The sequence below is a fragment of the Oncorhynchus nerka genome, linkage group LG28 (genome assembly GCF_034236695.1).
Source record: "Oncorhynchus nerka isolate Pitt River linkage group LG28, Oner_Uvic_2.0, whole genome shotgun sequence".
NCBI classification, from domain to species: Eukaryota; Metazoa; Chordata; class Actinopteri; order Salmoniformes; family Salmonidae; genus Oncorhynchus; species Oncorhynchus nerka.
The window spans coordinates 76,258,232-76,284,660 of record NC_088423.1 but is presented as its reverse complement, the minus strand read 5'-3'; positions in this window follow the sequence as shown (position 1 = coordinate 76,284,660).

Below are 26,429 nucleotides of genomic sequence, written 5' to 3'. Positions count from 1 at the left end.
AATTCTCTCTAATACTATTCTGACATTTCACATTCTTAAAATAAAGTGATGATCCTAACTGACCTAACCTGAAACTGAGTTTAAATGTATTTGGCTCTGATTGTAAGAGGTGACCAAGTTTTGCCCTCAGGAATTCAGACATAAAACTTAACAAATGCTCTCTGTATGAGTTGATTCCCAATGTCCTTTTGCAAAGAAAAATGTTTTTATTTGAATTGCATATATAGGAGAGCGTAAAATTGTGGATACAGCCCCGTTTCAGATCGCATTTCACACAGGCAAGATTTTGTACAACCTCTTGTCAACCTCTGGACAATGTGTGTGTCATTCTGTAGTGACGCTGTGTGACTAAGCACTCAGATCCTCCAGTCTGTAACCTCTCCTCTGACCTCATCTTTATAAGACATAGTTAAGGAGGAGGTGAACCTCACTTGGTGTTACGGAGAGGGGAGGCTACTTTTCCCCTCATGTTCTCCCTTATTGTGGTTTGGTATAGCCCATGTCTGTGTATTCTGGCACTCCTGGCTGTCTCTCTGGTGCCTGCCTCTGGACCTCAGCCCGGTCCATTCTATTTAGTGAGAGGGGTTTATTTATTATTTTCTCTGACCTGGGGTAGGTGCCCCCAGCTCCACAGGACCACTATGGCTTGAGTTCCTCATGTATTTGTGTGTCTCTGTCTCTCCTTCCTCCACAGACCCAGACTTGACTCACCACTGTTCATTGGCTTGATTCTCTACAGTTTTGCTCCAGCGAACTTCATGCAAAACATGTTTCCAACAGGCAGAAAGACCAACATCCCAAAACTCAACAGCTTTGACTGAACAGTATGGAAACAAGTTCAGACTTAAGTTTTGAAGGAAGATAAAGATTTATGTATCATGACAGATTTACAGTATACATTTTCTTTGCAGATGTCATTGTGTCTTTGTTTTGTCCAAACTTAACAGTGGCTTCTGAGTGGGGCAGTGGTTTAAGGCACTGCATCTCAGTGCAAGAGGTGTCACTACATGCCCTGGTTTGATTTCAGGCTGTATCACAACCGGCCGTGATTGGGAGTTCCATAGGGCGGTGCTCAATTGGCCCAGCGTCATCCGGGTTAGGGTTTGGCCGGGTTATGCTGTCATTGTAAATTAGAATTTGTTCTAAATAACTGACTTGCCTAGTTAAATAAAGGTTAAATAAAAGTACAATTAAAACAGTTTGAGTAGGTATGGGAGGCATAAGCAGAGTTTAAATAGGTTAGAGAGAGGGGAGCAGGCAACTGTCTTGGAGCAAATATTTGTGGGTATAAAAAGATTAAGCAACACAGATGAGGCTGAGTAAGAAAAAATAGACCACAGCTATAGTGACCTATATATTCCTTTATCCTGCAGGTACTATTAGAAAAGTGCTTGGCTCGGATGCTCTGGCTGGGTGTGCTGTTTCAGTTACTGGGAAGTTTATGACACAGCAGTAGTTATTTTCTTCTTTCTTTGTCGGCCTGTGTGAGTGTGTGTGCGTGTGTGTGTGTGTGTGTGCCTGCTTGCATTACCCCTAGCAAAATTCACCTGTGGTTCTTAAGAAGAAAAGCCAAAGCCTCAAAAAGTCAATGAGGGCAATGCCGCACTGAGCTGAATAGCATGGATTTACAGTATTTAAGATGTGCAACACCTGGTGTCTTTTACCAGAAATGCTTCTCTGTGGCTTTCATGTGTGAGGAGCACAGAGTTAAGGCTTCCGTTGGACACCAATACCCAGTCACTCCTTCAAACACAGTGACACTGGAATTTTTTTATTGCGGTCTGTTTGTCAATGCTACTGTGTCTGATATACAGGATGTAGCTATGGGTTTAGGCTTTCGTGTATGACTTTACAGACAACATCGACCTCAATGAAAGTACTGTGTGGTATTTGTGGAGAATGCTCGTTAGAGGCAGGGGTGAATATAAAATCCCACAGCATTCAACAGAACTGACTGATTGTAAGGAATAAGTATTGTGAAGAGAAAACATGCACTAGGCATTATCTAAGCAGGTTATTTTGTATGCATTCAAGCCTTGTAATACTTAACTTTCCACATTCATCAAATGAAATGCGTAGCTGACACTTATACTATAAAAGACACACAAGTCCCGCTGTGTCTCCCCTACAGAGTTCAGGGGGCCAGACATACAGTGATACTGAAGACGTTGGACAGGCATTAAAGAGGGAGAGGCATTAGAAACCAACAAGGAACGAGTGGATGACCATAGTCACGTAACAGTTTAAAAGCCATTTTTGTTCATTGTGAAAGAAGAATCCCACAGACTCTCTCTCTCTCTCTAGCTCTCACTCTCTGTCTCCCTTTCTCTCCCTCCCTCCCTGTCTCTAGCTACTGTATGTATAAAGAGCGGTGAGAAGTGATGTGCAGATCGTGCGTGTCCATGTCCTATGTGTCTGTTAAGCCGTGCCGTACTGTGCTGCAGTCTCCTACAGTCTCCTTCAGCTCATGAAACATGGTGAGAGAAAGGCCATCTAGAAGCTGTTGGGTTGAACCCAGGTAGTTGTGGTTTGTTGTCTCTTACCCTCGATGTAGCAAATATGTGGAATCCATTGCAAAAATAAGTCAATGATCTCACTGACTCAGTATAGGCTACAGTATATTTTGGCAATGACACACTGACCCACCACACGCTACCCGAAAAGCATGAAAAGCACATACTGTACATATACACAGCAATGGGTTATAAATCAAGACAAAAGAAAAACTCTAATGCAAGCAGGAATAAATATGCAATTCAACCTAATATATACACAGTATATCAAGGAGAGTTGAAATCACAGAGTAAACAAGTTTTTTGACTCTACTGGAGTAATCTTAACCCTCAACAGAGTGATACGCTCCCTGGAGTTAGTGTTGATAGCTGGAGTACTTATAACACTAACCTCATTGCAACTCCCCTCCAAGTCTCCGACCACTACCTTGTATCCTTTTCCCTCTCGCTCTCATCCAACACTTCCCACACTGCCCCTACTCGGATGGTATCGCGCCGTCCCAACCTTCGCTCTCTCTCCCCCGCTACTCTCTCCTCTTCCATCCTATCATCTCTTCCCTCTGCTCAAACCTTCTCCAACCTATCTCCTGATTCTGCCTCCTCAACCCTCCTCTCCTCCCTTTCTGCATCCTTTGACTCTCTATGTCCCCTATCCTCCAGGCCGGCTCGGTCCTCCCCTCCCGCTCCGTGGCTCGACGACTCATTGCGAGCTCACAGAACAGGGCTCCGGGCAGCCGAGCGGAAATGGAGGAAAACTCGCCTCCCTGCGGACCTGGCATCCTTTCACTCCCTCCTCTCTACATTTTCCTCTTCTGTCTCTGCTGCTAAAGCCACTTTCTACCACTCTAAATTCCAAGCATCTGCCTCTAACCCTAGGAAGCTCTTTGCCACCTTCTCCTCCCTCCTGAATCCTCCTCCCCCTCCCCCCCCTCATCCCTCTCTGCAGATGACTTCGTCAACCATTTTGAAAAGAAGGTTGACGACATCCGATCCTCGTTTGCAAACGACACCGCTGGTTCTGCTCACACTGCCCTACCCTGTGCTCTGACCTCTTTCTCCCCTCTCTCTCCAGATGAAATCTCGCGTCTTGTGACGGCCGGCCGCCCAACAACCTGCCCGCTTGACCCTATCCCCTCCTCTCTTCTCCAGACCATTTCCGGAGACCTTCTCCCTTACCTCACCTCGCTCATCAACTCATCCCTGACCGCTGGCTACGTCCCTTCCGTCTTCAAGAGAGCGAGAGTTGCACCCCTTCTGAAAAAACCTACACTCGATCCCTCCGATGTCAACAACTACAGACCAGTATCCCTTCTTTCTTTTCTCTCCAAAACTCTTGAACGTGCCGTCCTTGGCCAGCTCTCCCGCTATCTCTCTCAGAATGACCTTCTTGATCCAAATCAGTCAGGTTTCAAGACTAGTCATTCAACTGAGACTGCTCTTCTCTGTATCACGGAGGCGCTCCGCACTGCTAAAGCTAACTCTCTCTCCTCTGCTCTCATCCTTCTAGACCTATCGGCTGCCTTCGATACTGTGAACCATCAGATCCTCCTCTCCACCCTCTCCGAGTTGGGCATCTCCGGCGCGGCCCACGCTTGGATTGCGTCCTACCTGACAGGTCGCTCCTACCAGGTGGCGTGGCGAGAATCTGTCTCCTCACCACGTGCTCTAACCACTGGTGTCCCCCAGGGCTCTGTTCTAGGCCCTCTCCTATTCTCGCTATACACCAAGTCACTTGGCTCTGTCATAACCTCACATGGTCTCTCCTATCATTGCTATGCAGACGACACACAATTAATCTTCTCCTTTCCCCCTTCTGATGACCAGGTGGCGAATCGCATCTCTGCATGTCTGGCAGACATATCAGTGTGGATGACGGATCACCACCTCAAGCTGAACCTCGGCAAGACGGAGCTGCTCTTCCTCCCGGGGAAGGACTGCCCGTTCCATGATCTCGCCATCACGGTTGACAACTCCATTGTGTCCTCCTCCCAGAGCGCGAAGAACCTTGGCGTGATCCTGGACAACACCCTGTCGTTCTCAAATAACATCAAGGCGGTGGCCCGTTCCTGTAGGTTCATGCTCTACAACATCCGCAGAGTACGACCCTGCCTCACACAGGAAGCGGCGCAGGTCCTAATCCAGGCACTTGTCATCTCCCGTCTGGATTACTGCAACTCGCTGTTGGCTGGGCTCCCTGCCTGTGCCATTAAACCCCTACAACTCATCCAGAACACCGCAGCCCGTCTGGTGTTCAACCTTCCCAAGTTCTCTCACGTCACCCCGCTCCTCCGCTCTCTCCACTGGCTTCCAGTTGAAGCTCGCATCCGCTACAAGACCATGGTGCTTGCCTACGGAGCTGTGAGGGGAACGGCACCTCAGTACCTCCAGGCTCTGATCAGGCCCTACACCCAAACAAGGGCACTGCGTTCATCCACCTCTGGCCTGCTCGCCTCCCTACCACTGAGGAAGTACAGTTCCCGCTCAGCCCAGTCAAAACTGTTCGCTGCTCTGGCCCCCCAATGGTGGAACAAACTCCCTCACGACGCCAGGACAGCGGAGTCAATCACCACCTTCCGGAGACACCTGAAACCCCACCTCTTTAAGGAATACCTAGGATAGGATAAAGTAATCCTTCTCACCCCCCCCCCTTAAAAGATTTAGATGCACTGTTGTAAAGTGGCTGTTCCACTGGATGTCATAAGGTGAATGCACCAATTTGTAAGTCGCTCTGGATAAGAGCGTCTGCTAAATGACTTAAATGTAAATGTAAATGTAACTCCATTTAGAGACAGGAAGTTAAAACTATGGATATCCACAGATGTGGGAGGGGCATCATTGTCATATTTCTGTTGCAGATAGATTTTTGGAATTGTTTGTTTCATTATCTGTGTTTTCACATGTACATTGATTGTTTTGGATCTTATGCTACACAATGACATGTAACATAGGTTTTCCTAAACTAATCTAATCTGTAAGTGGTTGGAGTTATTATCCGTTACTGAGAAGGCTGTTCCAGTCCACATGACGTAGGTATTTTCTAACAACAGCACTTTCCTCTCTGCTCTGACATGCATTCTGAATACAAGTTGTTGATGATGTCATATTACTGGACATCCTCCCTCGTAAATGGATACCACTAGAGATTGGATGTCACATTGCAAGCCACCATAATGTGCCACGTTGAGAATATGTAAATTCGCCTTTACACCATTACCCTGACAAATGGGACCATATAAACTCCGTAGGAGTTGAATTAACACTTGTGATAATATTGTAAACATTACTCTAGATAATTAACTCTAGAATACTGAACAACACTGCAGAGAGTAAAAAAAACATGCCTATTTATTTTCAATGAATACTGTACAGAGTGAAACGCAGAGATAAATATAAACACTACATTTAACAGAATTACTCTGCTGCCAGAGTACATTGTCCTATTTTTAGACTGGGACCAAATGTTATCTGTGGCAGAGTTACATTTTCTTCCATTAGAGTTAAATCTACTCTTTCATCTTTTACAGTGTAGCTAGAAACCTAAGGGATACACATTGTAAACACAAAAGAAAATGCTGTGGCTTAATGAGACACTAAGATGTGATGAAATGAAATGGAAGTGGATTCAGCAGGGCTGATGGCAGAAGGCTTTCCCATTGACCTTGTTGAAACACAGGAGCCCACAGGAACCCACAGGAACCCTGTATTTACACCACGGACTGGTAATCTAATGCAAACATGACGCACAAGAGGGCAACCTAAAGAAGTGGAGGTCGGAAAATAAACGATAGCCACACCACACCGAGGTTTGTGGCTATACAGTAGCTGCCAAAGCTGAGGAAAACCCAGTAATTCACCCAGATTTTAGTCTGTTAATTCATGGTATTTATTACAGATAGCTATAACAAATGAGCACACACATACACACATACACACATACACAGGCACGCACGCTTACCCACGCGTACGCACAGAAATTCATGCAAACATAGTGGTTAAGGGGTGGAAGATGCTCTACGTGTTAGACTAAAGAAACAAAAGTAATTTCTTTAAAAGTTCATCCCATGGTGGATAATTCATTTTATCCATTGAAATAAGTGCCGTGTGTACCATTTATTCAGCCCGTGGTCAGCTCCATACATACTTAATGTAATAGAATGATAACCATTCAGAGAAGTCACATTTCCTCCTCTCACATGAAGTGTTCTGCTCTTGTCTATCAGTGCATAGACACTGTTCGGCAATTATGCACCTATTAGGATTAGCGTGGATTAAGCTATCATGGGGATGAGTTTGAACACTAGCTAATACCACTCCAATTACGGGACCATTATCTTCCCCCCACAGCTCTCTGTGGTCCTCTCCTCTTTGCCTGACTTTATCTGTGCTGGCCAGTCCACTGCCAGACTAGGAACCTGTGAATGTAGGAGGGTGTCCCAATGCAGACCTTTCTGTTTGTTCTCTTATCACAGCTCAAGCGCTCTGAGAATGATTTGTAAAGTCTAGCAGAAGTCTAGCAGATCCCACAAATAAACAGTGAGGGGGTTAGTCATGAGACTTCACTGCCATGCCAAGCATCTGTTTTTAACAATTTGAATTGATACTGTTTTAAGCATAACACATTATCTAGCAGTCTGAGAGAGATAGATGAGAGATTTAAAGTGGTGACAAGCACACTAAAGAGGACATTCTGTAACACCACAGCTTTCTTTGTTTCTCATTTAGTTGTAGTCTCAAAGATTCACTGGCACTCGCATACAGTGGATCTACACCTTCATTTATAGATAAAAGTTCAAGGCGATTTTAAGGCCTCTTTCCAACAAAAGCATAAGAAGTGAGACAACTCATAATTATGGCCCTTTCAAAGTGCATTACTTGACTCTGGTTAGAACAAACCGCTGAAGCAGAAAATTGCGAGAGCTACCACCACGCTTTCTAAGTGCATTTGTTGGGATGGCATTAATATATGGAATGATCATTTGGCGTGCTAGGCTAATTTAGCGAGTTCTCTACCCTTCGTCCTCTCGGCAATCAGGCCATAGTTTCCCTGCCTCCTTACTGAAGCCCCATCGCTGGGTTAACAGAGCGGTATCAGAGGGCTGTAAACATGGAACTAATATGGAACTCTCTACTTCAGTCACTGCTGCTAGGCCAGCTCTCTGCCTGTCTGTAGGTCTGTCTGGTACACTAGCTACTGACCCCAGACCAGGAAAATCTCAGGTTTAGCCAAGAACAGTATAATTATCAGTGTTTACAAATCCTCAAAATGTCGGTAACCTCCTGTGCAGTTGCAAGAGTTCACTTAATAATATTAAACTCAGTCACTTTTAAAGTTCATCCCAGACTCTCTAATGTTTCCTTTCCTCTGTGTGGAAACTCAGTAGGACAGGCATGGGAAGCGGGCGTGAAGGTAGAGGGAGAGCTGCATTTGAGGTTTAAGGAGAAAGTTAGAGAGAGCCGGAAGCTGTAGATGAGAGTTTTAGGGGAATGGGGGGAGCGGAGTGTGAGGGCCGAACACTGTAGATACGAAGGCATTAGCATTTTTAAGGTGCAGTAGTAAATCCTGCGCTGGAAGTGGAGGGGCAGGATCTGGGGAAATTAACCAGGATTAATGCACTCCCATCGTCACGGCGACTGATAGTGGTTACTATAGTGCAGAGGGGGTCACCTTGGGCTGTCTTTGTGTGGTAAAAAGGCAGGGTGGGGTTAGATAGGGAATGTGTAAAATAATGGACTGGGTTGGGATGCATTCATATTACTGTATATGATGCCTTCCATCAAATGTCAATGCACTTTGCATTGTGTGTGGGTAACCCATCTAAACCCAATAACAAGGCACTCATCTGGTTACGTTAATGCCCTGCAGCTGTCCAATACTTGATATGTGTGGTTAGGAAATGTACAGGCCTAAAAATGTTCCACTTTGTCTGTTTTTGTGCAGCACATTTGAGTTACTGAAAATGAAAGACATAAATATTTATCTTGATCAGAGTCAACAACATCCAGTATTGGATACCTTGCTGTATTACCCTTTGGCAACAACTAATATACACCAGCTGTTTTTCTGTGTCATTCTTAAGCCCAATGTCACTCTGGAAGCCACACTGATGGCACAGTACATTGTCCTTGTGGCCGTGCCATGATTGGTCGGAAATGTAAATTACATTGCAGTTCTCAAGTTTACACTCTTGGCTGGGTGTCTCAGGTCTTGAAGAAACACATGTATTTCTTTGAAAACAACAGATTATCTAACGTATACTAACTGTACCTAATTACTTAGAGCAACAGTTGAAGACTGAATCTACCCTATATATACAAAAAGTATGCGGATACCGCTTCAAATTAGTGGATTCGGCTATTTCAGCCTCATCCATGCTGACAGGAGTATAAAATTGAGCACACAGCCATGCAATATCCATAGACAAACAGTGGCAGTAGAATGGTTTTACTGAAGAGCTCGGTGACTTTCAACATAGCACCGTCATAGGATGCTACCTTTCAAACAAGTCACTTTGTCAAATGTCTGCCCTGCTAGAGCTGTCAACTGTAAGGGCTGCTTTTGTGAAGAGGTAATGCCTAGGAACAACAACGGCCCAGCTGTGAAGTGGTAGGCCACATAAGCTCACATAATAGGATTGCCAAGTGCTGAAGATAATAGTATGTAAAATTTGTCTGTCCTCAGTTGCAACACTAACTACCGAGTTCCAAACTTTCTCTGGAAGCAATGTCAGCGCAAGAACTGTTCGTCGGGACCTTCATGAAATGGGTTTCCATGGCCGAGCAGCCGCACACCAGCCTAAGATCACGATGCACAATGCCAGCGTCGACTGGAGTGGTATAAAGCTCGCCGCCATTGGACTCTGGAGCAGTGGAAATGCGTTCTCTGGAGTGACGGCTGTCCGACGGATGAATCTGGGTTTGGCGAATGCCAAGAGGACGCTAATTGCCCGAGTGCATAGTGCCAACTGTAAAGTTTAGTGGAGGAGGAATAATGGTCTAGGGCTGTTTTTCATGGTTCGGGCTAGGCCCCTTAGTACCAGTGAAGGGGAATCTTAACCATACAGCATACATTCTAGATGATTCTGTGCTTCCAACTTTGTGGCAACAGTTTGGGGAAAGCCCTTTCCTCTTTCAGTATGACAATGCCTCAAAGCGAGGTCCATACAGAAATGGTTTGCTGAGATCGGTGTGGAAGAACTTGATTGTTCTGCACAGAGCCCTGACCTCATCGAACACCTTTGGGATGAATTGGACCGCCGACTGCGAGCCAGGTCTAATTGCCCAATATCAGTGCCTGACCTCACTAATACTCTTGTGGCTGAATGGAAGGAAGTCCCCACAGCAATGTTCCAACATCTAGCGGAAAGACTTCCCAGAAGAGTGCAGGCTGTTATAGCAGCAAAGGGAAGACCAACTCCATATTAATGCCCATGTTCGACGAGCAGGTGTCCACATACTTTTGGTCATGTAGCATATGTTGAGGTCAGTAAACCGAGAGAGAGGGAGAGAGAATATGTTGGCCAGTAACCAGCGCTTCTATAGAATGGTTGGATATTTCGAGCAGTTTTGATATGGATTTATTGTTCGTTGTGCAGTTGTGTAATAGCTGCTGGTATTTCGTAACAGTTTGTCTTACCCTTACAGAGATGGTGGCTAATAGGTAGTCTACAGTGATAGAACTGTGCCTGCACACATCTGTGTATTACCTTGAGTGTATGAGGAGGAGAAGGTAGAAGGACCTGTCAATTCCTCGTATCGTCTGTTCTTTGTTCAGGTGAAAGCTCCATCCGTCAGGGCTTAAGTAGTTTTCCGACAGTACATTGACCTTGAGTGCCTGGCATCGATTTCCCGTGGTGTCGCACCGAGCGGGGTCGTTACCGTGTGGCCCCGCCATGGGGTGTGATCGGGAACACATTCCCCAAATCCGGATACCGCACTGCCATATGGCGGTGATGAATCGCCCACCGCTGTAGACCATCAATCCTCACCTGCCGTAACCACGGTGACACCTGTGTCGAATTTATCATCATACACGCCACAGACGTGGCAGAAAAGGGGGGGGGGGTTGGATACTAAATAAAGACCCACTTTACACAGGTACACACACACAAATGCACACACACACGTTCATTCGTATACTGCACGAACCATGCTACCACCCTTCTCCTTGACTTTGTCAAACCTATTCCTTGAAATGAAACCGTATCAGCTGGGGAGTTATGTTAAAATATAACCACCTTCTCCTGGTCAGCTTAACATTGTGTTTAACAATGAAATTGCTGATGTGGCAACGTGATGTATGAGAAGCTGACAATGCTCGTCAGACGCATGTGAATCCAGCTAACCTTAGCATGAGGGAAAGACAGATGAAAGCTCCACTTCAAGCACTTCAGCCAGACACAAAACAATAACTACAAGGCATCATCAATAAACCATCATTAATGTGTCTTTATGTGGAATGTAAATGGCATGTACAGTGGCTTGCGAAAGTATTCATCGCCCTTGGCATTTTTTCTATTTTGTTGTCTTACAACCTGGAATTAAAATAGATTTTGGGGGCGTTTGTATCATTTGATTTACACAACATGCCTACCACTTTGAAGATGCAAGTCTCTTGGGGTATGTCTCTATAAGCTTGGCACATGTAGCCACTGGGATTTTTGCCCATTCTTCAAGGCAAAACTGCTCCAGCTCCTTCAAGTTGGATGGGTTCCACTGGTGTATAGCAATCTTTAAGTCATACCACAGATTCTCAATTGGTTTCCCCTTAAACCACTCAAGTGTTGCTTTAGCAGTTTGCGTAGGGTCATTGTGCTGCTGGAAGGTGAACCTCTGTCCTAGTCTCAAATCTCTGGAAGACTGAAACAGGTTTCCCTCAAGAATTTCCCTGTATTTAGCGCCATCCATCATTCCTTTAATTCTGACCAGTTTTCCAGTCCCTGCCAATGAAAAACATCCCCACAGCATGGTGCTGCCACCACCATGCTTCACTGTGGGCATGGTGTTCTCGGGGTGATGAGAGGTGTTGGGTTTGCGCCAGACATAGCGTTTTCCTTGATGGCCAAAAAGCTCATTTTTAGTCTCATCTGAGTACCTTCTTCCATATGTTTGGGGAGTCTCCCACATGCCTTTTGGCGAACACCAAACATGTGTGCTTGTTTTTTTCTGGCCACTCTTCTGTAAAGCCCAGCTCTGTGGAGTGTACAGCTTAAAGTGGTCCTATGGACAGATACTCCAATCTCTGGTGTGGAGCTTTGCAGCTCCTTCAGGGTTATCTTTGGCCTCTTTTATAACCCAACCCTGATCTGTACGTCTCCACAACTTTGTCCCTGACTTGTTTGGAGAGCTCCTTGATGTTCATGGTGCCGCTTGCTTGGTGATGCCCCTTGCTTTTTGGTTTTGCAGACTCTGGGGCCTTTCAGAACAGGTGTATATATACTGAGATCGTGTGACAGATCATGTGACACTTAGTTAAATAAAGTCCACCTGTGTTCAATCTAACTGTGTGACTTCTGAAGGTAATTGGTTGCACCAGATCTAATTTACGGGCTTCATAGCAAAGGGGGTGAATACATATGCACACACTACCTTTACATTTATTTATTTTTCGAATTTTAAATAAAAATCCATTTAAATTACAGGTTGTAATGCAACAAAATAGGAAAAACGCAAAGGGGAAAAATACTTTTGCAAGGCACTGTAGTTCTCTGTCTCGAGAGTAAAGAGAGGAACCTCGATCGGAGATTCACCACACTTTATGGTATAGAAAAAGAGGTCACATGACCTTGCCCATCCACTAATTGAATTAATTATCCACAGTTCCCTGAAACAGCTTTTATGGGCAGTTTAAAAAAAGAGGGGAGAAGACGAGAAAAAAACTGTTATATTTACTGCCGTGCAAGTGTCTGCGTACGCGCTGTCTCTGACAAAGGTCTAGTCTCCTCTGGGTCTCTGGCAGTGATGCCAAGTACAGAGTTAAGACCTGTGCAGTGATGGGACAGACTGGACAGAGGAGAGGGGCGTCCCACTGTAGCTCTGTGCCTCTGTATAACTATCTCTCTCTTTAGCCTCTTTTTTTCTCCCTCTCTCCATCATCATTTCCCATCTCATTTCTCTTTCTTTCTTTAAGTCTCTGTCTCTCTGTTTAACATACGATTCTGGTCTCTCTCTGGACAATATTATACAGTATTTCCACATTCACTCCCTCCTCTCCCCCCTCTCCCTCTTCTCCCCCTTTCTCTTTTTCCCTGGGTATTGTCTCGTAGTGAACAGGCTCTGGTGCCATCCAGACCGCAGCTCTGTTCCCAGACCACAGGCCCCATGTGGAGGGGAGCGGCTTACGAGCTCTACCCAACAGAAGAACACTCCTCACAGGCACAATGCCCTCTTTCACAGGGCTCCTCTATTGGCGTCACACAGACCCACCATGAGCCAGAGGCAAAGGGAGAGTCTCAATACACACACATGTACCTGTGTTAACACACCTAAACACACACTCACACACATATATGTGCACACATGCAGATGCAAGCATATGCATATACATACAGTACCAGTCAAAAGTTTGGATACCTACTCATTCAACGATTTTTCTTGATTTTTGCTATTTTCTACATTGTAGAATAATAGTGAATACATCAAAACTATAAAATAACACATATGGAATCATATAGTAACCAAAAAAGTGTTAAACAAATCAAAATATATTTTCTATTGAAGATTCTTCAAATAGCCACCCTTTGCCTTGATGACAGCTTTGCACACTCTTGGCATTCTCTCAAACAGCTTCATGAGGTATTCACTTGGAACGCATTTCAATTAACCGGTATGCCTAGTTAAAAGTACATTGGTGTAATTTCTTTCCTTCTCAGTGCATTTGAGTGATTCAGTTGTCTTGTGACAAGGTAGGCATGGTATACAGACAAATTAATAGGTGTTGGTTTGCCATCTGTTCAATACAGACACATGGCGCCGACAGAGAGGGCTGCCGTACTTCTAGCACTTTGCAGTATTATTAGACCAGAAAATGTTTTGTGTTATTACATACAGCCGGGAAGAACAATTGGATATCAGAGTGGTGGTAACTAACCAGCGCTACCAGCATTACGACCAGGAATATGACTTTCCCGAATCGGATCCTTCGCTCGTAACCCCCAGGGCAATTGAACTAATTCCAGAGGTCGAACCTAAACAATGCCGGCAAAGGTGAGGGACTCGGGGTGGTCTTCTAGTCCAATTCAGGAGGCACGCACACCACCCACTGCTTCCGAGTATATTACTTGCTAATATTCAGTCTTTGAATTTTAAAGTAGACGAGCTCAGGGCAAGGATTTATTTCCAGAGAGACATCAGGGATTGTAACATACTCTGTTTCATGGAAACATGGCTCTCTCGGGATATGCTGTCTGAATTGTTTTGTGTTATTACATACAGCCGGGAAGAACAATTGGATATCAGAGTGGTGGTAACTAACCAGCGCTACCAGCATTACGACCAGGAATATGACTTTCCCGAATCGGATCCTTCGCTCGTAACCCCCAGGGCAATTGAACTAATTCCAGAGGCCGAACCTAAACAATGCCGGCAAAGGTGAGGGACTTGGGGTGGTCTTCTAGTCCAATTCAGGAGGCACGCACACCACCCACTGCTTCCGAGTATATTACTTGCTAATATTCAGTCTTTGAATTTTAAAGTAGACGAGCTCAGGGCAAGGATTTATTTCCAGAGAGACATCAGGGATTGTAACATACTCTGTTTCATGGAAACATGGCTCTCTCGGGATATGCTGTCTGGGTCTGTCCAGCCAGTGTCACGTACTGACCTTAGTTTTTTTTGTTATGTCTTTGTTTTAGTTTGGTCAGGGCGTGAGTTGGGGTGGGTAGTCTATGTTCCTTTTTCTATGTTGTGGTTATGCGTTTGGCCTGGTATGGTTCTCAATCAAAGGCAGGTGTCGTTCGTTGTCTCTGATTGAGAATCATACTTAGGTAGCCTTTTCCCACCTGTGTTTTGTGGGTGATTATTTTTCCGTGTCAGGGTTTTCTCCACACGGGACTGTTTCGTTCGTTTAGTTTATTCACGTTGTTATTTTGTATTTCAGTGTTCAGGCAAATAAACATCATGAACACGTACCACGCTTCACATTGGTCTGATATTTTCTACTCCTCCTCAGACGAGGAGGACGACGATCGTTACAGCCAGTTGGGTTCTCAGTTCATTGTGTCTTCGGTTATAATCACAGCCGTGCATATCCCCTCTCAAATCGATACCATGACGGCCCTCAAAGAACTTCACTGGACTTGATGCAAACTGGAAACCACACAGGCCTAGTTTATTGTAGCTGAGGATTTTAACAAAGCAAATTTGAGGAAAAGAATGTCAAAATTCTATCAGCACAGTACTCGCGCTGCTAAAACACTCGACCACTGCTATTCCAACTTCCAGGATGCCTACAAGGCCCTCCCCCGCCAGCCGTTCGGCAAATCTGACCGGAGCTCCATTTTGCTCCTCCCTTCATATAGGCAGAAACTCAAACAGGAAGTACTCGTGCTAAGTACTGTTCAATGCTGGTCTGACCAGTCGGAAACCACACTTCAAGATTGTTTTGATCAGGCGGACTGGGATATGTTCCGGGTAGCCTCCGAGAATAATATTGATGCATATACTGGTATGGTGACTGAGTTTATCAGGAAGTGTATAGGAGATGTTGTACCCACTGTGACTATTGAAACCTACCCTAACCAGAAACCGTGGATAGATGGCAGCATTTGTGCAAAACTGAAAGCGTGAAGCATCGCATTTAACTATGGCAAAGTGACTGGGAACATGGCCGAATACAAACAGTGCAGTTATTCGCTCCATATGGCAATCAAACAGGCAAAACGTTAGTATAGAGACAAAGTGGAGTCACAATTCAATGGCTCAGAGACGAGACGCATGTGGCAGGGTCTACAGATAATCATGGACTACAAAGGGACACCGAAGTATTGCTTCCAGACAAGCTAAACACCTTCTTCGCCCGCTTTGAGGATAACACAGTGCCACCGATGCGGCCTGCTACCAAGGACTGGGGCTCTCCTTCTCCGTGGCCGACGTGATTAAGACATTTAAACGTGTTAAACCTCGCAAGGATGTCGGCTCAGAAGACATCCCTAGCCGTGTCCTCAGAGCATGTGCAGACCAGCTGGCTGGAGTGTTTGCAGAAATATTCAATCCCAGTCTCAGTCTACCGTCCCCACATGCTACATGATGTCCACCATTATTCCTGTACCCCAAAAAGCAAAGGTAACTGAACTAAATTGCTATTTTGCTTATTGCCCCAATAGATCCACAGACGATGCAATCGCCATCGCACTGCACACTGCCCTATCCCATCTGAACAAGAGGAATACCTATATAAGAATGTTGTTCATTGACTATAGCTCAGCATTCAACACTATAGTACCCTCCAAGCTCATCATTAAGCTTGAGGCCCTGGTTCTCAACCCCGCCCTGTGCAACTGGGTCCTGGACTTCCTGACGAGCCGCCCCTAGGTGGTGAAGGTAGGAAAAAACACCTCCACTTCGCTGATTCTCAACACTGAGGCCCCACAAGAGTGTGTGCTCAGCTCCCTCCTATACTCTCTGTTCACCCATGACTGTGTGGCTTCACACACCTCCAACTCAATCATAAAGTTTGCAGACGACACAACAGTAGTAGGCCTTATTACCAACAATGACGAGACAGCCTACAGGCAGGAGATGAGGGCCCTGGGATTGTGGTGCCAGGAAAATAACCTCCCAACCAACGTCAACAAAACAAAAGAGTTGATCATGGACGTCAGGAAACAGCAGAGGGAGCTCCTCCCTATCCACAGCGACGGGACCGCAATTTCCTTGGCATACATATCCCTGACAAACTGAAATGGTTCACCGACACAGTTAGTGTGGTGAAGAAGGCACAACAGCACCTCTTCAACCTCAGGAGGCTGAAGAAATACGGCTTGGCCCCTAAAACCCTCACAAACTTTTACAGATGCACAATTTAAAGCATCCTGTCGGGTTGTATCACCGCCTGGTACGGCAACTGCACCGCTCACAACCGCAGAGCTCTCCAGAGGGTGGTGTGGCCTGCCCAACACATCACAACGCAAACTACCTGTAGGACACCTACAGCACCCGATGTCACAGGAAGGCCAGAAAAATTATCAAGGACAACAACCACCCGAGCCACTGGCTGTTCCCGCCACTATCATCCAGAAGGCGAGGTCAGTACATGTGCATCAAAGCTGGGACTGAGAGACTGAAAAACAGCTTCTATCTCAAGGCCATCAGTGTTCATTTCTGTTAAATAGCATTCACTAGCACATTAGAGGCTGCTTCCCAATATACATAGACTTGGAATCACTGGCAACTTTAATAATGGAACACTAGTCACTTTAATAATGTTTACATATTTTGTATATACTGTATTCTATCATATTCTACTGTGTCTAAGTCAATGCCACTTTGACATTGTTTGCCCAATATTTATATATCCTTAATTCCATTCCTTTACTTTAGATTTGTGTGTATAGTTGTGAAATTGTTAGATATTACTGTTAGATATTACTGCACTGTTGGAGATAGAAGTACAAGTATTTCGCTACACCCGCAATAACATCTGCTGAACACGTGTATGTGACAAATAACATCTAATTTGATTTTGATTTGGTTTGTGTCCAAACTTTTGAATGGTACTGTACACATGCACGCCCACACACAAGCATGTGTCAGCACACATACACACACACGCACACACACACACACACACACACACACACACACACACACACACACACACACACACACACACACACACACACACACACACACACACACACACACACACACACACACACACTACCCATTATTTCAATAACTCTGATCGTTAAATAGCTTAATGCTTAGCTATACTACTAGAAGAGCCCAAACATTCTCAATATGCCCATGCTTTACTCTCTACATCCTCACACTAAGACATGGATTAGGTGGCATCAAAGGATGAGAAGTAGAACCAATCGATTCCTGTTTTAGTTTTAATGCTTCATCCCAAAATAACACTTTTCATTCTTTCTTATCCCTGCATATGCATAGACATAGATTTTTTATATATTATCAGGATACAAAAGAATAAGAATAATTACATGGACTGCAAACATCAGCCTACAATGAATGTGTACTGCATGACATCATTGTTTCTGTCCAATTACATGTCCTTCATATGCAGGATTATTTCAAGACAGGAGTGGCAACAGGGGAGAATGACAGCCCACTCTCATTGAAGCCAAGGCCGACCGCGGTACTGCAGGCATTACATTTACATTTAAGTCATTTAGCAGACGCTCTTATCCAGAGCGACTTACAAATTGGTGCATTCACCTTATGACCTCCAGTGGAACAGTAGTGCATCTAAATCTTTTCAGGGGGAGGGGGGGTGAGAGGGATTACTTTATCCTATCCTAGGTATTCCTTAAAGAGGTGGGGTTTCAGGTGTCTCCGGAAGGTGGTGATTGACTCCGCTGTCCTGGCGTCGTGAGGGAGTTTGTTCCACCATTGGGGGGCCAGAGCAGCGAACAGTTTTGACTGGGCTGAGCGGGAACTGTACTTCCTCAGTGGTAGGGAGGCGAGCAGGCCAGAGGTGGATGAACGCAGTGCCCTTGTTTGGGTGTAGGGCCTGATCAGAGCCTGGAGGTACTGAGGTGCCGTTCCCCTCACAGCTCCGTAGGCAAGCACCATGGTCTTGTAGCGGATGCGAGCTTCAACTGGAAGCCAGTGGAGGGAGCGGAGGAGCGGGGTGACGTGAGCGGGAGCGGGGTGCATTATTAGCAGAAAGCAGGATCCCCCATTACAGTGAATTTGAAAAATAACAATCTTTGTGTGAATAAAGAAAAAAAATTGAAGACAATCATGTTACCAATAATTATTTCAAATACTCCAGATGTATGTCCTTGAAGTGATTACTCTAAAATCTCACACAGAAGAAGTTATAAGTACAATTTAGTTGCTAATGGCAGCCTGCAGTACCCTGGTCTGCCTTCAATTTGAGTGATGCAATGAGGGGTGGCAGCACTGAGATAGCCCGCAAAGTCACTTCCTGGAGCAGGTCAAACTGTGCTTATTATGTCTCCATGAGACTTCCTGGGCTTCAAATGCACTATTGAGTCTGAATCGTGGAATGAATAGTGTCACGTGATCGATGGCTTTGTCCATTCTTTGTACATTCAAAACTAAGGGAGAGGTTAGAAGACCACACATGGGTCACCATTTACAACGGCCACATACTGTACATTCTCTCAGGAGCTGCAATAGTGCCACTATTGGACCTACTGTGATAAGTGCATAGAAAAACAGCATGACAATGTGTTTTCAGACAACAACTGAATGTGAATGGTAGCATGATTTAGAATGGGTACACTGAGGTAATAGCGGTACACAAAAAGTGAACATGATACATTTGCTCCATCCATTCAACCAACCCACAGTCCTAACTCCCACATTATAGTTCCCATCTTTCTTTTTGACTGTACTCTTAAAGCCAGGACGCTTTGAAATGCTCCCTTTGATCCAACCCGGTTCAACAGTGGACCGGACCCCTCTGAGCCCCTTGATTGAGAGGAATAGACAGGACTAATCTACCCATCGGATGTAGGGTGGACTGGACGGGGATCCACAGCACCATGCTTTGATAAGGAATGGCTTTGAATGATTCTTTAAACTATTGATTGCCTCTGATATGACAATCACCAGAGCAAGAAGAAAAGGAGAAGAAAGAGCGATAAAAACTAGGCAGTAATTACAATACTTAAAGGGTAGGCTCATTGATATGTGTGTTTAACTGGGGGGGGGGGGGGGGGGGGTCTTCTTTCATTTTGTCCCAAGAGATGCTTTTTTAAAATCATTGTTTGAATATTTTTTCCTGTAAAATACCACTTTATAACAGTGTTAATCCACTACTACCTTTTGATTTGTGAAACCATAGTGGGATTAACAAATCTAAGAAGAAAAAAGACAAGTAGGCGAGCAGTACCTCACAAACTTTAGTGAACTGTTAACAGAATAAATGTACAAAATAATACATATAGGAGAAGCTCAGCATTGTACACCAGGACGCACTACTGCAATGTGGTTCGACTACTAGCCTTCGGGCAGCGTTGTGGACAGAAGCTGATGTGTCTCTAGAAATATATACCAAACCTACACTACTGGTCAAATGTTTTAGAACACCGACTCATTCAAGGGTTTTTCTTCATTTTTACTATTTTCTACATTGTAGAATAATAGTGAAGACATCAAAACTATGAAATAACACATATGGAATCATGTAGTAACCAAAAAAGTGTAAACAAATCAAAATATATTTTCGATTTGAGATTCTTCAAATAGCCACCCTTTGCCTTGATGACAGCTTTGCACACGCTTGGCATTCTCTCAACCAGCTTCATGAGATAGTCACCTGGAATGCATTTCAATTAACAGTTGAGCCTTCTTAAAAGTTAATTTGTGGAATTTCTTTCTTAATGCGTTTGAGTCAATCAGTTGTGTTGTGACAAGATGGGGGGGGGGGGTATACAGAACATAGCACTCTTTGGTAAAGACCAAGTCCATATTATGGCAAGAACAGTCCATCAATACTTTAAGACATGAAGGTCAGACAATACGGAAAATGTCAAGAACTTTAAACTTGTGCAGTCGCAAAAACCATTGAGCGCTATGATGAAACTGTCTCTCATGAGGACCGACACAGGAATGGAAGACCCAGAGTTTCCTCTGCTACAGAGGATAAATTCAGCCTCAGAAGTTACCAGCCTCAGAAATTGCAGCCCAAAAAAATTCTTCACAGAGTTCAAGTAACAGACACATCTCAACATCAACTGTTCAGAGGAGACTGCGTGAATCAGGCCTTCATGGTCCAATTGCTGCAAAGAAACCACTACTAAAGGACACCAATGCGAAGAGACTTGCTTGGGACAAGAAACATGACTAATGGACACTAGACCGGTGGACATTTGTCCTTTAGTCTGATGAGTCCAAATGTGAGATTTTTTGTTCCAATCGCTGTGTCTTTGTGAGATGCGATGTGGGTGAACGAATGATCCCTGCATGGGTATTTCCTACCGTAAAGCATGGAGGAGGAGATGTTATGGTGTGGGGGTGCTTTGCTGGTGACGCTGTCTGTGATTTATTTAGAATTCAAGGCACACTTAACCAGCATGGCTACCACAGCATTCTGCAGCAATTCGCCATCCCATCTGGTTTGGGCTGGTTCTGGTTTGGCATTAGTTTTTCAATGCCAAGAGTGTGCAAACCTGTCATCAAGGCAAAAGGTGGCTATTTGAAGAATCTTAAATATAAAATATATTTTGATTTGTTTAACACTTTTTTGTTTACTACATGATTGCACATGTGTCATTTCATAGTTTTGATGTCTTCACTATTATTCTACAATGTGGAAAATAGTAAAAATAAAGAAAAAACTTTGAATGAGTAGGTGTTCTAAAACATTTGACCAGTAGTGTATTGAGGGTAAGAGATTGCACTCAACAACAGTCACACTAAATCTTGGCAATCTAGTTGTTTTCCTTCATATCTGTGGTTTTGGAGTGGTATAATTAATAAATAAATAAAGGTATCGGGTTGGAGGGGTGGGCACGGGCCTTTCCTGTTTCCACTGTGGTGTCCTTACCCTGTGGTCTACTCCTGCCTCCTGCCTGCCCAGTCCGGCCATGTTGGTAACTGCCTCCATCCGCCTGCCCAGCCGCTACTCACACCACACAGTCTATAGGGTTCAGGCTAGGAGGCTGAGACCATCCCCTGGAATCCGACTGTAGGGTTCAGGCTAGGAGGCTAAGACCACCCCTGGAATCAGACAATAGGGTTCATGATAGGAGGCTGAGACCACCACCTGGAATCAGCTAGCAGCCAAGACATTAGTCTTCTCCTCCACTCTTCTGCTACCTATTTCTCTTCCTCCATCTTTTTTTATGTTTGTCATCCGCTCTGACACTCTTTCTCTTTCTCATTCTCTTCATAATCCTTTCTTCTCTCTCTCTGCCTTCCTCTCACTCTCTCCCCCCTCTCCCTCTCCCTCCCTGACTCCCCCACTCCCTCCCTCCCTCCCCCACCCCCCGTTACTCTCTGCCTCTCTCCCCCTCTCTTCGCCATCAGAGCCTCTGTCTCTCAGCATCGACAGCAGAGTAATTTAAAGGGGTGTTCCCAAGGGCCCAGTCATTTACATCCTCCTCTAGGAATATGCAAGCCTATTGATTAGTTATCAGGTCCTAATTGGGGTGCGATCTCTCTCGCCCTCAGACGCTCCCATGTATGATGGAGATGGCAGGAAGATACTCCTCCGGTGCTTGTAAATAGACTATATTGAGCAGAATGCCTTTCCATCCTCTCACTCGGAAAACCTTACTGTCCCTCTTAATTCTTTTCTTTTTACACTATCCATTCTTTGATTTTGTTGTCATAGTGTCCCTCAAACATGCTTTGACTATATATTCATTACAGAGCACATTATGTTGAAACATTATGTGGGATTTCCAGTGTCATGTCCAAAACAAACCCATCAAATGAGGAAAAGTGTACATTCACTACAAGTAAATGTACATCCAAAGCCAAAAACGCCCATCAGCAACTGTAGTTGGAAAGTTGCTCTGAATTCAAGCATCTGCAGAATAGATTCATGTAAGAACTGACCTAATACAGGAAGGCTAGCGGCCCGACCTGGCCCAACTCACACACAAAGACCAACAAAGTTGCCCCCCCACCCTTCCACACACAATATCTCCCTTTCTATCTCTCCCTCTTTCCCTCTCTCCCTCTCTCCCTCTTTCCCTCTCTCTCTCCAACTCTCGGGTAAGGCTTAGACTCGGCCTCCCTGGAATACGGCGGGTGGCTCTGGCCACAACTCCCACTGAGCCGAAGCGTGGTGCAGAGATCGGCTGGAATGGGAATAGACAGTTAATGGGCACTTAGAGGATGTGAAAACATTTTCCTCTGGAGAGGCAGTGGTTTGGAGCCATCTCAGCGGGTACTGGTCTGGCCAACTCTCTGACTCTCTCTCTCTCCCTCTCTTTCTATTTGTCCTTCTCCTCATCGTATGTCTCAGCCTCCTCCCCCTCTTGCCTACACATTATCCTCCTCCTCTTCCTCGTCCTCTTCTTCATCCTGTCCATGCTTTTACATCATCATCCTCCTTTCTGTTCCGTCTCTGCTCTTTCTACCTACTAACATTCTCTTTCCCTCACCTTGTTCACTTTCATCTTTGTCATCCTCTTACCTCCTCATCCCTTCCTTTCCTCCATTCTCTTCAAAACCTCCCTCGTGGACAGTGGAGGTGGGGTGCCTTTGCAGCGACCAGGCCCAGTCTGCTCATGGTTCTCTGTGAGGCGTGAAGTGGAGAAGGAGGCCGGAGCCTGTAGGGCCGATGCCCAGCAGCAGTCTGTTGATGGGTACTGGCTCTGCCTCAACCCCCTCCACGGCCCGGCCAGTCCAGACATCTGAGAATGTAGTTAAAATAACTGGTGTCACCTCAGGATAATCTGAAGTCCTGCAGCCCATTTTCCAACCCATTCACTCACTCAGGCCTCACCGAACCTACGCCACTGCTGTCCTATTGCTATTCAACCAACACCTCATATAACTTTGGACCCAGCTTCTATTTACAGCATGTTTTATTGTGCGTTTAGTTTATATGTTTTCTTTTCTCCTCTTTCCCCCATCTGATTTCTCCTCTTCCTCCTAAAAGTTTTGCTTAGACTCTAAGCTCCTTGGGAAACAGAGGACAGTCAAGACGAAGATGATAAAGTGGATCCTTTTCTGAGACAAGCGAGACACCAGAAGAAAATGAACTCTCTAATCTAATTTAGGCTACATTTCTTTTAGATTCAGTCCAGAGAGCCATCCTCTAAACCACATCTAACATTAGTTCAAATTTCCACCAGCTCTATAGCATCATCATGACCGAGCTAAAGGCTTATAGCCAGTTTGTCATTACGGCAGTGATCACATCAAGAGCTTGTTCTTCTGAAGAGGGTGCCCGCTTATCCTGCTGGTCCCCCAGCAAACACACTACTGCAGGTTTCACACTTCAGAACACACACCCCACATCACAACTCTATTGTTCTCAACATGTTGACGTCACTGGCCCAGCTGTCACGACTACGGTAGTGAAGACACCGGCAAGTCTTTCCAGGCCTGGCTTTTCTGACACAGGCCATATGGATAAAGGGCAATGGTGGATACGGGGCAGTGATACAATTTGTGCACATTAGAGACATTTATTCGAGAATGATGAAATGCATTTGGTAGATCCCTGATGTAGATCACCATATATACAGTGGGGCAAAAAAAGTATTTAGTCAGCCACCAATTGTGCAAGTTCTCCCACTTAAAAAGATGAGAGAGGCCTGTAATTTTCATCATCGGTACACGTCAAATATGATAGACAAAATGAGAGAAAAAAAATCCAGAAAATCATATTGTAGGATTTTTTATGAATTTATTTGCAAATTATGGTGGAAAATAAGTATTTGGTCACCTACAAACAAGCAGGATTTCTGTCTCTCACAATCCTGTAACTTCTTCTTTAACTTCTTGCGTCGAGCAATCCCGTATCCGGGAGCGTAATCATAGCCTCAAGCTCATTACCATAACGCAACGTTAACTATTCATGAAAATCACAAATGAAATGAAATAAATATATTGGCTCACAAGCTTAGCCTTTTGTTAACAACACTGTCATCTCAGATTTTCAAAATATGCTTTTCAACCATAGCTACACAAGCATTTGTGTAAGAGTATTGATAGCTAGCATAGCATTAAGCCTATCATTCAGCAGGCAACATTTTCACAAAAACAAGAAAAGCATTCAAATAAAATCATGTACCTTTGAAGAACTTCGGATGTTTTCAATGAGGAGACTCTCAGTTAGATAGCAAATGTTCAGTTTTGCCAAAAAGATTATTTGTGTAGGAGAAATCGCTCTGTTTTGTTCATCAAGTTTGGCTAAGAAAAACCCCGAAAATTCAGTCATTACAACGCCAAACTTTTTTTCCAAATTAACTCCATAATATCGACAGAAACATGGCAAACGTTGTTTAGAATCAATCCTCAAGGTGTTTTTCACATATCTATTCGATGATAAGTCATTCATGGCAGTTGGGTTTCTCCTCTGACGCAAATGGAAAAATACACGCAGCTGGAGATTACGCAATAATTGCAACGGAGGACACCAAGCGAGCACCTGGTAAATGTAGTCTCTTATGGTCAATCTTCCAATGATATGCCTACAAATACGTCACAATGCTGCAGACACCTTGGGGAAACGACAGAAAGTGTAGGCTCATTCCTTGCGCATTCACAGCCATATAAGGAGACATTGGAACACAGCGCCTTCAAAATCTGGGGCATTTCCTGTTTGAAATTTCATCTTGGTTTCGCCTGTAGCATCAGCTCTGTGGCACTCACAGATAATATCTTTGCAGTTTTGGAAACGTCAGTGTTTTCTTTCCAAAGCTGTCAATTATATGCATAGTCGAGCATCTTTTTTCGTGACAAAATATCTAGTTTAAAACAGGAATGTTTTTTTATCCAAAAATTAAAAGAGCGCCCCCTATATCGAAGAAGTTATGAGGCTCCTCTGTCCTCCACTCGTTACCTGTATTAATGGCACCTGTTTGAACTTGTTATCAGTATAAAAGACACCTGTCCACAACCTCAAACAGTCTCACTCCAAACTCCACTATGGCCAAGACCAAAGACCTGTCAAAGGACACCAGAAACAAAATTGTAGACCTGCACCAGGCTGGGAAGACTGAATCTGCAATAGGTAAGCAGCTTTGTTTGAAGAAATCAACTGTAGGAGCAATTATTAGGAAATGGAAGACGGAGGGACCTAGTGAATGACCTGCAGAGAGCTGGGACCAAAGTAACAAAGCCTACCATCAGTAACACACTACGCCGCCAGGCGTGTCCCCCTGCTTAAGCCAGTACATGTCCAGTACATGTCCAGGCCCGTCTGAAGTTTGCTAGAGAGCATTTGGATGATCCAGAAGAAGATCGGGAGAATGTCATATGGTCAGATGAAACCAAAATATAACTTTTGGGTAAAAACTCAACTCGTCGTGTTTGGAGGACAAAGAATGCTGAGTTGCATCCAAAGAACACCATACCTACTGTGAAGCATGGGGGTGGAAACATCATGCTTTGGGGCTGTTTTTCTGCAAAGGGACCAGGACGACTGATCCATGTAAAGGAAATAATGAATGGGGCCATGTATCGTGAGATTTTGAGTGAAAACCTCCTTCCATCAGCAAGGGCATTGAAGATGAAACGTGGCTGGGTCTTTCAGCATGACAATGATCCAATACACACCTCCCCGGGCAACGAAGGAGTGGCTTCGTAAGAAGGTCCTGGAGTGGCCTAGCCAGTCTCCAGATCTCAACCCCATAGAAAATATATGGAGGGAGTTGAAAGTCTGTGTTGCCCAGCAACAGCCCCAAAACATCACTGCTCTAGAGGATATCTGCATGGAGGAATGGGTCAAAATACCAGCAACAGTGTGTGAAAACCTTGTGAAGACTTACAGAAAATGTTTGACCTCTGTCATTGCCAACAAAGGGTATATAACAAAGTATTGAGATAAACTTTTGTTATTGCCTGGTGCAGGTCTACAATTTTGTTTCTGGTGTCCTTTGACAGCTCTTTGGTCTTGACCATAGTGGAGTTTGGAGTGTGACTATTTGAGGTTGTGGACAGGTGTCTTTTATACTGATAACAAGTTCAAACAGGTGCCATTAATACAGGTAACGAGTGGAGGACAGAGGAGCCTCTTAAAGAAGAGTTACAGGTCTGAGGAAGTACAGTTCCCGCTCAGCCCAGTCAAAACTGTTCGCTGCT